Here is a 12,228-nt window from a genome sequence, read left to right as displayed (position 1 = left end):
CAATATACAAGTATTTTAAATAAGAGTAGAAATATATGTACATTATAACAAATATAGTTCCGTATTTGTATCAATATACAAATTATCTTAAACAGGAATATAAAAATAGTTTACATTTGTATCAACATATAAGAACCCATAACAGTGCAAATTACAGTGCAAATTATTTAAGGCTACTATTTTACTAAATTTGTTTACTAGTATACATAATAATCTACCATAATATCTTATACCTATCCATTCCATTTCTTCTTTTTTTTTTTTTTTTTTTTTTTTTTTTTGGAATACTGAGTTTAATATTTCCTTCCACCCCCAACCCTATAACCATCGCCCGGCTAGCTCAGTCGGTAGAGCATGGGACTCTTAATCCCAGGGTCGTGGGTTCGTGCCCCACGTTGGGCGCCAGATATTGGTGAAATTATTAAGGCCACTCCACGTAGTTAAAAGGAGATTTATTTAATGGCGTAACTTACAAATTAAGGAATAGGTAGGTCGCGGAGTCTGGGGAAGGTGTATCACAGTCCAGCGGTGTTCTCTGGAGCTCTGCTCGGTCCACCTCTCCAGTCCAGGGTCCCGCAACAGAGAGAGCGCCCGCCGATCCAGATCTCGGGTCCCCCGGCGCCTCCCTTGGCCCCGCCTTGTAGGCGTGACAGTTGCCGAAGTCTCAATGGGGGTTGGAACTTCCAGATCAAAGCTGGAATGGCTACCCACTACAATTTATCTCTCTGTAACTGACTATTATCACTTAACAAAATGTTGTGTACTGATGTCCACCTTTCAGTAATGGTCAGTTTCATTCTTCTTTAAGGATGCATAATATTCCATGTGTGTATCTATCATATTTTCGGTACCAGTTCAGCTGTGAAGTACAAAGATTAATCCTTGATCATGGCTACTGTGAATAGTGCCTCAGTAGACAATGGTGTGACCATGTCCCTCCTATAGACTGATTTAATATCCTTAAACTAAATACCCAGGAGTGATATAATTGGATCATTGGTACATCTGTTTTTAGTTTATGATAAACTTCCATAGTGTCTTCTGCAGTGTTTGTAAGAAATTTCATTCCCCACTGATATAGTAAAAGGATTCCTTTTTATCCACATTGCCACCATCATTTCTTATTCTTTGTTTATTGTTCATAGCTATCTTAACTGGGATTAGATAGAATTCAAGTGAAAAGTTTAATATTTATTTTCCTGATGCTGAAGTATATTAATCATTTTTTTCATACATTTTGGCCATTTGAATTTCTTCTTTTGAAAAATAGCTCCAAATATTTTAACAATGTATTGATCAGTGTTTTGTTAACATTTTTGAGTTCTTTATATAGTGCCATAATATTGATATTACATCTCTGTCAGATGAGTAGCTAGTGAATCTCTCTCTCTCTTTCTCTCTCTCATAGAATATAGATTTTCCTTTCATATAATACATCATCTCTCTCCACTCCTCCTAGCACCCCATCACCTCCCCTCTCCCCCAGATGCTCTCCTCCTCCATTTCCCTTCAGAAAAGAGCAGGCCTCCAATAGACCAAAAAGAAAAAAAAGAAAAGAAAAGAAAAGAAACAACAAAATGAGGTACAATAAGACAAAGCAAAGGTTGGAAAAGGAAATTAAATAATTGGGGAAAAAAAGCCTCAAGGGCAGGCAAAAGAGTTAGAGGCACACCCACTCCCACTGTTAGGAGTTCCACCAAACAACTTGCTGACAGCCATAACATATATGCAGAGGATCTAGTGCAGACCCATGCACACCCTGTGCTTGCTGCTTCAGTTCAGTCTCTATGAGCCCATATGAGAGCTGCTTAGTTGATTCAGTGGACCACTTCTCCTGGTATTCTCCATCCCCTCTTACCCTTACAGTCTCCTCATCCCTTCCACAGGGTTCCTGGAGCTCTGAGGATTGGGATCCAATGGAGATCTCCAATTTAGGACTCTGCTCATAATGTCTAGCTGTGGGTCTCTGCACTCGCTTCCATCTGCTCTCAGAGGAAGCCTCTCTGGTGATAATTTGACAAGGTACAGATCTCAGATCTCTGGGCTCTCCAGTCTCCAGTTCCTGGCCATCTAGGCATGGTAAGGTATGGACTCCTTCTTGTAGAGTGGGCCTCAAGTTAAACCAAACATTTCTTGACTACTCCCACAAGTTCTGTGCCACCATTGCCCCCAACACATCTTGCATGCAGGACAGATTGTAGCTTGAAGTCTTTGTAGCTGAGTTGGTATCCAGGTTTCACTTTCCACAGTCTTTAGAGCACCTTCTCATGTCAAAGAAACTAGAACATAGGGGTGAAGTCTCCAGACAGCCACCAACTCTACCACTGTATGTTCGGTGAAAGATTTTTTTCTCTTATTCTATAGCTTTGTTATTCTGTCTCCTGACCATTGGCTTTTCTGGACAAAAGCTTTTATATATTTATCTATTTTTTATGTGTATTGGAGTTTTGCCTGCATGTGTGTCTGTTCTGCACTTGCATGCAGTGCCCAAGGAGGCCAGAAAAAGTTATCAGATGCCCTGGAAGTAAGGTTACAGACAGTTGTAAGCAACTATTGGGTGCTGGGAATCAAATCTTGGTTCTCTAGTAAAACATTGCTCTCATCCACTAAGTAATCTCTCCAAGTTTAGCATTTTTCTCAATATTGAGTCATTCATCTACAAATTGAGATAATTTATATTCCTCCTTTATTTACTGCTGTGTTCTTTTTATTTATCTTCTCCAAACGTTGTGGCTAAAATTCAAGTACTAATTTTAATAATATGACTTCTGAAAATGCACACACCTGTGTTTTTCCTGATTTTAGAGGGAATGACTAATTGACTCTGGTGTTGACTTCTATATCCAACTGAGAATTTTTTTTTTATTTTTCAAGACAGGGTTTCACTGTGTAGCTTTGTGCCTTTCCTGGAACTCACTCTGTCTGTAGCCCAGGCTGGCCTCAAACTCACAGAGATCCACCTGGCTCTGCCTCCCAAGTGCTGGGATTAAAGGCATGCACAACCACTGCCTGGCGAGAATTTTTAATATGGAAAGATTTCAAATTTTAACAGAAGTGTTCTGAATCTTCTGAGTTAGAATTATTTTTATCCCTGATCCTACTTTCTATTCACTTTATTATGATTATTGACTTGCATGTGTTGAACATTCACTATATCCATGGTATGAAACCTCCTTGATCCTAATACCTCATAATTTCTGTGCCCCAGAGGTTTAGTTTTTAATACTTTCTTAAGGATTTATAGATCTAGCTCCATTCAAGGATCTGTAGTTTTGACTATTTTATGTCTCTAAAATTTGGGGAATAGAATAATATTACCTATTTATACCTGTATAGGATGCTGAATATGTCACCCTTTGAAAACTCCTGAAGCCCCCATTAACCATTTTTGAAGAAGTAGTATTGCTTTAGAGCCAAAGCGAGCCTCAAACTTGCAATCCTCCTGCCTTATCCCACAGAACACACTCCCTTCAGCCTTTCTTATCAGTAGGTTTAAAAGTGAAGAAACTCCCTAGCCTTTATTTATCCAGGAATATCTTCCCATCCCCCAATTTTTTTTTTTTTATAATTTGATTTACTATCTTTTATTTATTTATTTATTTTCATCCCCCAAATTTTTATGGTTAGCTTTTCTGGGAGAATATTCTTTGTTTTGTTTGTTTGTTTGCTTGTTTCTGGGATTGTTTTTCAAACTTGGAATACATCATCTCATGTTTCCCTGTACAAAGTTTCCTTTGGTAGTTTAGTCAAGGTTGCCTTATATAACAAATATACCTGCTTTCTTTCAGTGTGTATGATTAAATTGTAGCTTACCTCAGTAAAGTTATCTTTGGACTGAAATTTGGGGGATGACTTTTGAGCAACTTCTACCAAATCTCCATATCTTTTTCATGATGTAATTGAGTTTTGAGATATTCTTTATTTAAATCCATGTTCTGTCATTTTCTCTCTTCTTTCTGAGACTTGAAAAATCCCTGTGTTGTCTCTCTTGAAGACACCTCACAGATGTTCATGGTGTTACTCTATTTTCACCCAGTGCATTCTTCAGTTATAGAATGTATGTTTGTTTTTTATTCTCTCTCTCTTTCTTTGTGTGTCTATCTGTGTCTCTTTCTTTCTCTGTCTCTGCCTCTCTTTATGTCTCTCTCAGTCTCTGTCTGTCTGTCTCTCTATTTCTCTACCTCTACCTCTCTCTGTTTCTCCCTGGCTCTCTCCTTTCCTCCTTTCTCCGGTCCTCCCTTCTTCCTTCTCCTAAACACTTCAGTTTTATGTGTGATGTCTTCTTTATTTTACTAAGATACCTGTTAGTGTTTTAGAGTGCTCTTCCAGATCACAGAATTCTACAAAATAATTACTTTGCATTTTAATAGACAATTTATAAATTTTCATTTCTTTGGGGCAAGTCACTAAAACATAATTGTTTATCTTTTACATTGTCATGTTTTGTTGAAATTTCATAATGCTTGGTATCTTGAGCTGAGTCCTTAGGTGAAGTCAGAGCACATCCTCAGTCTTTACTAACTTTACAAAACTCTTCAGTTCATCTATTCTTGGATTTTGTTTTTCTTCATCCACAATATATTCTAAGGATTTCTTTCTTTTTTTAGACTCACAAGATGTTATTCTCATCCATAGATATTTATCAGCTGATGAATTATTGGGAGAGAAGGGTAGAAAACTTCTATTATGCCATCCAACTAAGTTCATTCAGATTCAAACCAGTCAGTGGCTGATTATGACAGCCATTCCTAGAATTTACACTTTACATCCTTTCTGAAACCTCCTCCTTATCCTAAAGAAACTTTTAAATAGGACTAGTAGGAACAGAGTACTATTTACTATGCTATCAATGTCTTACAATGATGTGTTTGTGCATGCATGCATGCCTCTTTCTCTCTCTTTCTTTCTCTCTCTCTCTCTCTCTCTCTCTCTCTCTCTCTCTCTCTCTCTCTCTCTTAAATGAGTAATGGTCTGATCATATACACTGTTTTCTTGTTCTACCAATCATATGATTAGTTCACATATCTGAAATTATTTTCTTCTAGTTAGCCAAAATTGACTTACTTTCTCAATATATGAGACAATGAGTTTCCTAGATATTGTACAAGCCAACACAACAGCATAGACTTTGTTGGTATTTGTGTTTTCATTACAGAATAAGTTCTATATAGGATTCTAGAAAGCTGATTCTCCTAAATCTTTCTGTGCAACTCTTCTTGATTTAAACCCTTTTTAATTTTTGCTTTTCTTTGCCAAGAAAAAATCATGGAGAGAATGTGTTTGTTTACTTTTTTGAAAGAAATGACCTTCAAGGTATCTGTGAATCTTTCTACATGGTCTGCTTAAGCTACACATCCATCTTAATAAAACCTTTGGATAAATCAGTACCAGAGGAGCCAAAACTTCTTACCTCACTTCTACAAATATACAAAAGAAAAAAAAAAAAAAACAGGTTTGTTTTTCAGAATTGTAAGTCAAAGGCTAGGCAGTTTCATTGTTCAGTTTCGCAGTGTGAACATCTGGCTTTAGTACATTTCAATATATCTGCTGAAATAAATTAGTCAAACATACTAGGATCACTATTTCATCTAGTTACCACAAATGTTATCTTGCTCCCATTAAAATAATGCATTGCTGTGTCTGCAGGAATGTACAGAGGGACAGATGTAGAGAACATTTATAACATCACAGAGGCAGTAGACCTACTTCAGTTGAAGCTTTTCCAATTTTTACTTACATCACACACAGGAAAATAAGTATACTCTCAATAATACCCAGCAATAAGACCTTTATTATTTTTATTTAGAAAGAACAGAGCATTATTTGTTTCCATGATATAAAGTAAACCACAAAAGCAATTTTAATGAAAGCATTACAGAACTCTGCCTTGATATAAGTTTTAGTAGCCAGAGTCAATAGCATATTACGATCCTCTCTGCCATTCAGCACCATATTATCACTGAGTCAGTGATAGTGGTGATGTACAGTCCAGCTTTCTGCTTAGCTTCTTCATATTGCCCAAATCTAATTTCAAAAATGTCTTCACTTTATAGATTAGAAAAGTAAAAATCTACATTCACTCTTTTACTCATTCATTTTCCAAATACTTATTTAGTGTTTAATATTTCCCCAAAGCTGCTACAGGGCCATAGCAGTGGGAACAACACATCCATCTGCTTTTATATGGAGCTTTTATTCCAAGCAGTGGATAAGAAAACTTTGGCCAACAGTTATACAGGAGTATTTCATGTACAATTTTAGATAAACATCAGTATTTTGGAAAACACAGATGCAATAATAATGCTACAGAAGGATACAGGAGATTAAAAAGGGAAAGTGCAGGAAGACCTTGTTAAAGGTGGGTCATTTATGTTCAGTGCTGAAGGACAAAAAGGAAACAGTATTTTCTTGTTTATTTGTTTGTTTGTTTTGTTGTTGATTTTACAGAAGATGCATGCAGAGCTTTATAAATGTTTTCAACAAACTAGGTTATTCCTTACATTTGCTCTGGAATTTTCCTTTTCAGCTAAAGTGTATATTAGTTTTAGAGACAAATCTGTATTGGCACATCTAAGCCTACAAGAGCTCTCTTAATGGTTAAATGATATTCCATATTCTGAGCATATTTTTAAATATTCCTTGGTCAGCACTCCAATTGCTTCCACTGATAACTCTTCAATTTGATGTGGGTGTTAATATTTCTGAAAGGATATCTCCACCCTCTTCTGAAAACATTTTCTAAGAAGACACTAATGGGAATGAAATCCAATATATGTGAAATTTTTTCTTGAGTACATACTTTCAGATTTGTATCATTATGCACTTTAGCTTTTATTTTGTAATAGTATCTTTTATTTATTTTTTTTTGGAATTTTCATACATATATACAAAGCATCTTGATCATATCTACCATCATTCTGCACCTCTAACCTCCTCAGGTCTGACCCCAAAATATCTCCTTCCCAACTTCATGCCTTTTATCTTAATTTTTATTATTATCTCTAGGATTATTAGTTTGGGACCCACTGAGTAGAATCTGTGCTATTCCTATGCACATGAGTTTTGGGCCATCCACTGTGGCATGGTCAACATCCCTGGGACTCTCCCTCCGCTGAAGCCACAGCTGTGAGCATAGCTGCCTTACCACAGCTTTCATTTGTAACACTCATGGGTAAGAGCCCCATTTCTTCCACAGTCTTTCCATGGCTGATATCAATCATACAAATGCATGTGATTGTCAACTGAAAAGTAACACACAGTAAATCATGGTTGTTTTGTTAGAATTTTCCTTTTGACTAATACAATTGTGCGCAACATTTTTCCCTGATAATTATTTATGTTTTCCCTACATGTTTTCTTCTAAAAATAGCCTATACTTATTTGTCCTTTGTTCATTTGACAATGTTTTCATTGGAAAAATTAAAACTCTGAATAGCTTTACATAGCCCATTTTTATAAAGAAATATTCATCTTACATAAACAGCAAAAAACTTAACATGTTTTATTGATTTTGTTGCTCACAAATATATTTAAGACCTTCATCTTTCTTGCTTTGTGAAAAATCATGTTTTTTCTAATGTATTTCAAGTAATTTTTGCAGAAATGTATCTATGGTATAATTTTTTTCTGTCCTTTATGTGTGAATATGTCAATTTGGTTTCCCATTTGAATGCTACAATTGCATAACATGAAACAATGTTTAAAAGCATTTTCTTCACACTTTAGCAAATATTTTTACATTATTTTGAAGCATTTGAATTTATGTGTTCTGTATCCTTTGCTTATTACAAAAGTTTTGTTTTGTTTTTCCTCTCTTTTTGAGTTTATTTTCTAGTGTTTTTATTGTTGGCAAATAGAAATCTCATTATATGTGGGCACCATTTCATGGTAGGTTTTCATTAATTCAACTCTATGATCATTGTGGTAGTTACTTTTATGTCAACTTGACACAGGCTAGAGCTTTCTGGTAACAGGAAAACTCAATTGAGAAAAACAAATCTCCCATCAGATTGTCCTGTAGGCTAGCCTGTGGTACATTTTCTCTATTAAAGATTGATATGGGAGGACCCAGTTCAATGTGGAAGGTGTCTTTCCTGGGGTGATTGTCCTGAGTACTCTAAGAAAGCAGGCTGAGATACCCGTCAGCAGAAAGCCAGTAAGCAGCACTCCTCCATGGCCTCTGCTTGTGGTGGTATTGTGTTCTCCAAAATATTGTGCACCCTAATAAACTTATCTGGGGTCAGAGAACAGAACAGCCACTAGATACAAAGGCTAGAAAATGGAGGGACTCACACCTTTAATCCTAGTCTTCTGGAGGCATGGATCTCTGTGAGTTCAAGGCCACAATGGATACAGCCAAGCATGGTGACTCATGCCTTTAATCTCAGAAAGTGAGTCTTTAATCCCAGGGAGTGATGGCAGAAAGCAGAAAGGTATATAAGGCGTGAAGACCAGAAACTAGAAGCTTTTGGCTGGTTAAGCATTCAGACTTTCGAGAAGCAGTTCAGGTGAGATTCATTTGGATAAGGACACAGAGGCTTCCAGTCTGAGGAAACAGGATCAGCTGAGGAACTGGCGAGGTGAGGTAGCTGTGGCTTGTTCTGCTTCTCTGATCTTCCACAATTCACCCCAGTATCTGGCCTCGGGTTTGTTTTTATTAATAAGTACCTTTAAGATTCATGCTACATCTGCTTCTGTTTCCACCTCCATGTTCCTGCCTTGAGCTCCTCCCTTGGTTTTTAGGCTGGTTGGACTATAACTTGAAAACTGAAATAAACACTTCCCTCCCCAGATTGCTTTTGGCCATGATGTTCTATCACAGCACTGTAGCCAGCCTTAGACAGTCATCATGTAGTTTCATTCAGTGTGCATATTCATGAGCTTCCTGGAGGTATCATTCTTACGAATTTGATCATTTCTTGTCCCTCTTTGAGGTCCCTTCTTTATAAACTCTATCAGTTATGGGATGATACATACAGTGTTACTTCTGAATTTACTCCACATATAATATTGTTTAGACTTATGGTAATTAATTCTTTGTTATGTTACACTATTTAGCTGAGCAATTTGGGCTTGTCAATACATTCTTTTATGTTATTAAATCTTGCATTTTTCTTTTTGTCAACTATACTTGTTTTGAAATTTAATTTTTTAAGTCATCTAATGTAGTTTTCTGGTATTAATTATGGATTTTATGTTGTGTTGTATTTTTATTGTTAAATCCATTTACTTTAAATATATCAATTCTTTTTTTATAAAAATCTATGCTTTGTTCTTGCCAGTTGTTCCCATAATTACACTGTTCTCTTTTCTTTTTTAATGTATTTTGATTTGTTTTGACTTGTAGAAGTCTTCCTAATTTTGTTGATTTTAGAAAGAAAGTTAAATATTACAGTGACAGCTTTTGATCTTGATTTGAAAAGTCCCAGTATAATTTGAGTGTCAGTACATGCCCTTCATGCTCACCTCACTACCCAGTCTCCTCCAGCTCAGTGACACACAGTACTGCTCAACACACCAGGCTGGGGCATGGAGGAGGACCAGAAGCCTAATGAAGAGAGTTTATAGAGTCAGAGAAAATAATTGCTACCTATATATCTGAAGGAGTATTAATTTCAGTAATATATAAAACTGCACTAAAAAAATCAAGAAACAAGATGTCCAACAACCCAGCCAAATAAATGTGCTAGTGAAGTGAGCTGTTACTTGGCTAAAATATAAAATAGAAATGGCCAATAAGCATAAGAAAATATTCACAACATCATTAGTCATCAAAGAAATGCAAATTAATACTACATTGAGATTGTATCTCATCCCAGTCAGAATAAGAGTGTTTTAGAAAACAAATGCCAATGAGGATCAAGACAAAGGGAACCCTTAAATACTACTGGTAAGAACTTGAACTAGTCTGATCACTTGAAAATTCTTATGAATGGTCTTCATAAAACTAAAAATAGACCCACCCTGTGATCAAACAATGCCACTCACGGCAGATATAATTAAATATAATGTAGAGATATTACAAATCAGTATTTACTACTGCCCCTTTCTTAATATAAGTTTTCACCCAAAGGGGAATAGAGTTTTTTTAAAAAAACATGATTTAAAGTCACTGTATTTTTCAGCCATAAACAAGAATGAAGTTATATCTTTTTCAGATTCTATACAGTTATTAAAAAAAACCTGTATGTTGCATGCAGATGACATGAAAGTAGAAACAAAACTGACTAGTGGAACAAAGAAAAGTAATGTGAGGGATAAAGGTTAGAAAAGGGAACATAGCAGGTTATATGGAGATTATGCACAAAGATAGAGATTATATGCTTGCACTAAAATAATGTTATGTAACTAGTTTTGATAAATTAAATTTAAATATACTTTAATACATCAAATTTAATTAATCTCCCTGATAAATGAATTCATTGAATTTGTACATTGAGTTCCTATGATTTACCTACCCATTCTTTCTGAAATGTGATATCCTTTGGTCTATTTTCCTCCAATATCTGATCTAGTTTGATTTTTATTGCTCAAGGACTTCTTAACATTTGTGATCCCTTGTGGACATTATTCTAGGGATGAAGGAGTTTAAACATAAACATTAACTGTTATACTGATCTCCACTCATGAACATTTTATTGAATAGATAGTAAGTACAGAAATATAAATATATCATAAATAAACATCATGATAAACACTCATCAAGTGGAAATGAATATATCAATAATGCTTAGGTTAAAAGGAGAGCCTTGCCTATATGTAAGGCATCTCTGTATGCCTATTCTTACTGATTATCTTCCTCAAAGAAAATCATTTCTAAATAAACACAGCAGGTCAGTTCTGCTACTATTTGAGTCTTGCAAAAAAAATGGAACTATTTAATACATTTTTTACTTTTGATCAATAGATAGAGATTATTAATGTTGCCCACTGTTCAATAATTACTTTTGCATGTTGCATATTTGAAAATATAAATGTACTTTCTATTATTAAAATACTTATTTATACATTCCATTGTTAGCAGCTATTTGAATTATACATGTCTTGCACTAATACAAACACAACTATCTCTGTATTGTATGTGTTCTAATAAGAATACACATTCATGTCTTGGGTATATACTTGAAAATTAACTTTCTTCTGTGTAAAAACATGTGTATAGCTTTACTAAATGCTAGAAAATAGTATTCTAAAATATTTGTACCAAATACCCACTCTCTCTCAGGGTAAGTGGCAAAAAGTCTATACCCATAATAGTACTTGGTTCTTTGCCTTTTATTTTTATTTTAACCATGTTTGTAAATAGGTAGTGCAATTGAATTGTTTTCATCTATTTATATTTAATGTGATTTTCTTTAATTGTTTTGGCATCACAATAATAATCAGCCTTAGACTACTATTGAAAGTGAAAGCTCTGTCATTGCTTTTTAAATTAGCTTCTCCTAGGTAATGAATATATTAGATCATTTTACAATTTTTACATATTTGTGTAATATCTTTGCAAATTACCAGATATTGGTCTTTTACTTACTTTATAATTTGAGAAGCACATTTCTTTAATATTATTGCAGAAATTATTTGTATATTCTGACTACTTTTTTGCATATACATGTAGCCTTCTACCCATTCTGTGGTTTCTTTTTAAATTCTTCTAATATGAATTTTTATATAGAGATCTTAAGTTGAATATATTACTATTTATTGGGTGTTTAGTATTAGCAGTTGCTCTTTGTGCTTCAGGTGATGATGTTTACTAACATTTTCTTCTAGATGTGTGTGTGTGTGTGTGTGTGTGTGTGTGTGTGTGTTTGTTATATGAGTGTATACATTTAACATGTTACCCTTAAATGTATGGTCCATCCACAGTTGAGATTTGTTTGTGGACTGAGGCAGGGGTCAAGAGTCATTGCTTTCGCAATGGGATATCTAGGTGAACACAAAACATTCTGAAGAAAGATTCGTGGTGGTTTGAATGAAAATGGCCCCTATAGGCTCACAAGGAGTGGCACTATTGGGAGATGTGGATTTGTTGGAGTAGGTGTGGCCTTGTTGAAAGAAGTGTGTGTCACTAGGGGTGGGATTTGGGATTTCGGTATCACAAGCCAGGCCCAAGCATTACTTCCTAATGCTGACTGGTGGATCCAGATGTAAAACTCTCAGGTATCTCTACAGCAGCATGTCTGCCAGGATTCTGCCATGCTTCCCACCATGATGACAATAGACTAAACC

General features: G+C 35.3%; 1 non-coding gene across 1 annotated transcript; it reads left to right on the top strand.

Moving 5' to 3' along the window:
- Positions 1-329: 329 nt before the first annotated feature.
- On the top strand, positions 330-402 carry Trnak-cuu (transfer RNA lysine (anticodon CUU)). Its single transcript has one exon. It is a non-coding gene; the product is annotated as a tRNA-Lys (tRNA).
- The last annotated feature ends 11,826 nt before the right edge of the window (positions 403-12,228 follow it).

This window comes from Peromyscus californicus, unplaced genomic scaffold, assembly GCF_007827085.1.
Source record: "Peromyscus californicus insignis strain IS unplaced genomic scaffold, ASM782708v3 Scaffold_3__1_contigs__length_106647218, whole genome shotgun sequence".
NCBI lineage: Eukaryota > Metazoa > Chordata > Mammalia > Rodentia > Cricetidae > Peromyscus > Peromyscus californicus.
Note: the sequence above shows the minus strand (reverse complement) of the source record. Positions and strands in the feature narration are given on the sequence as shown.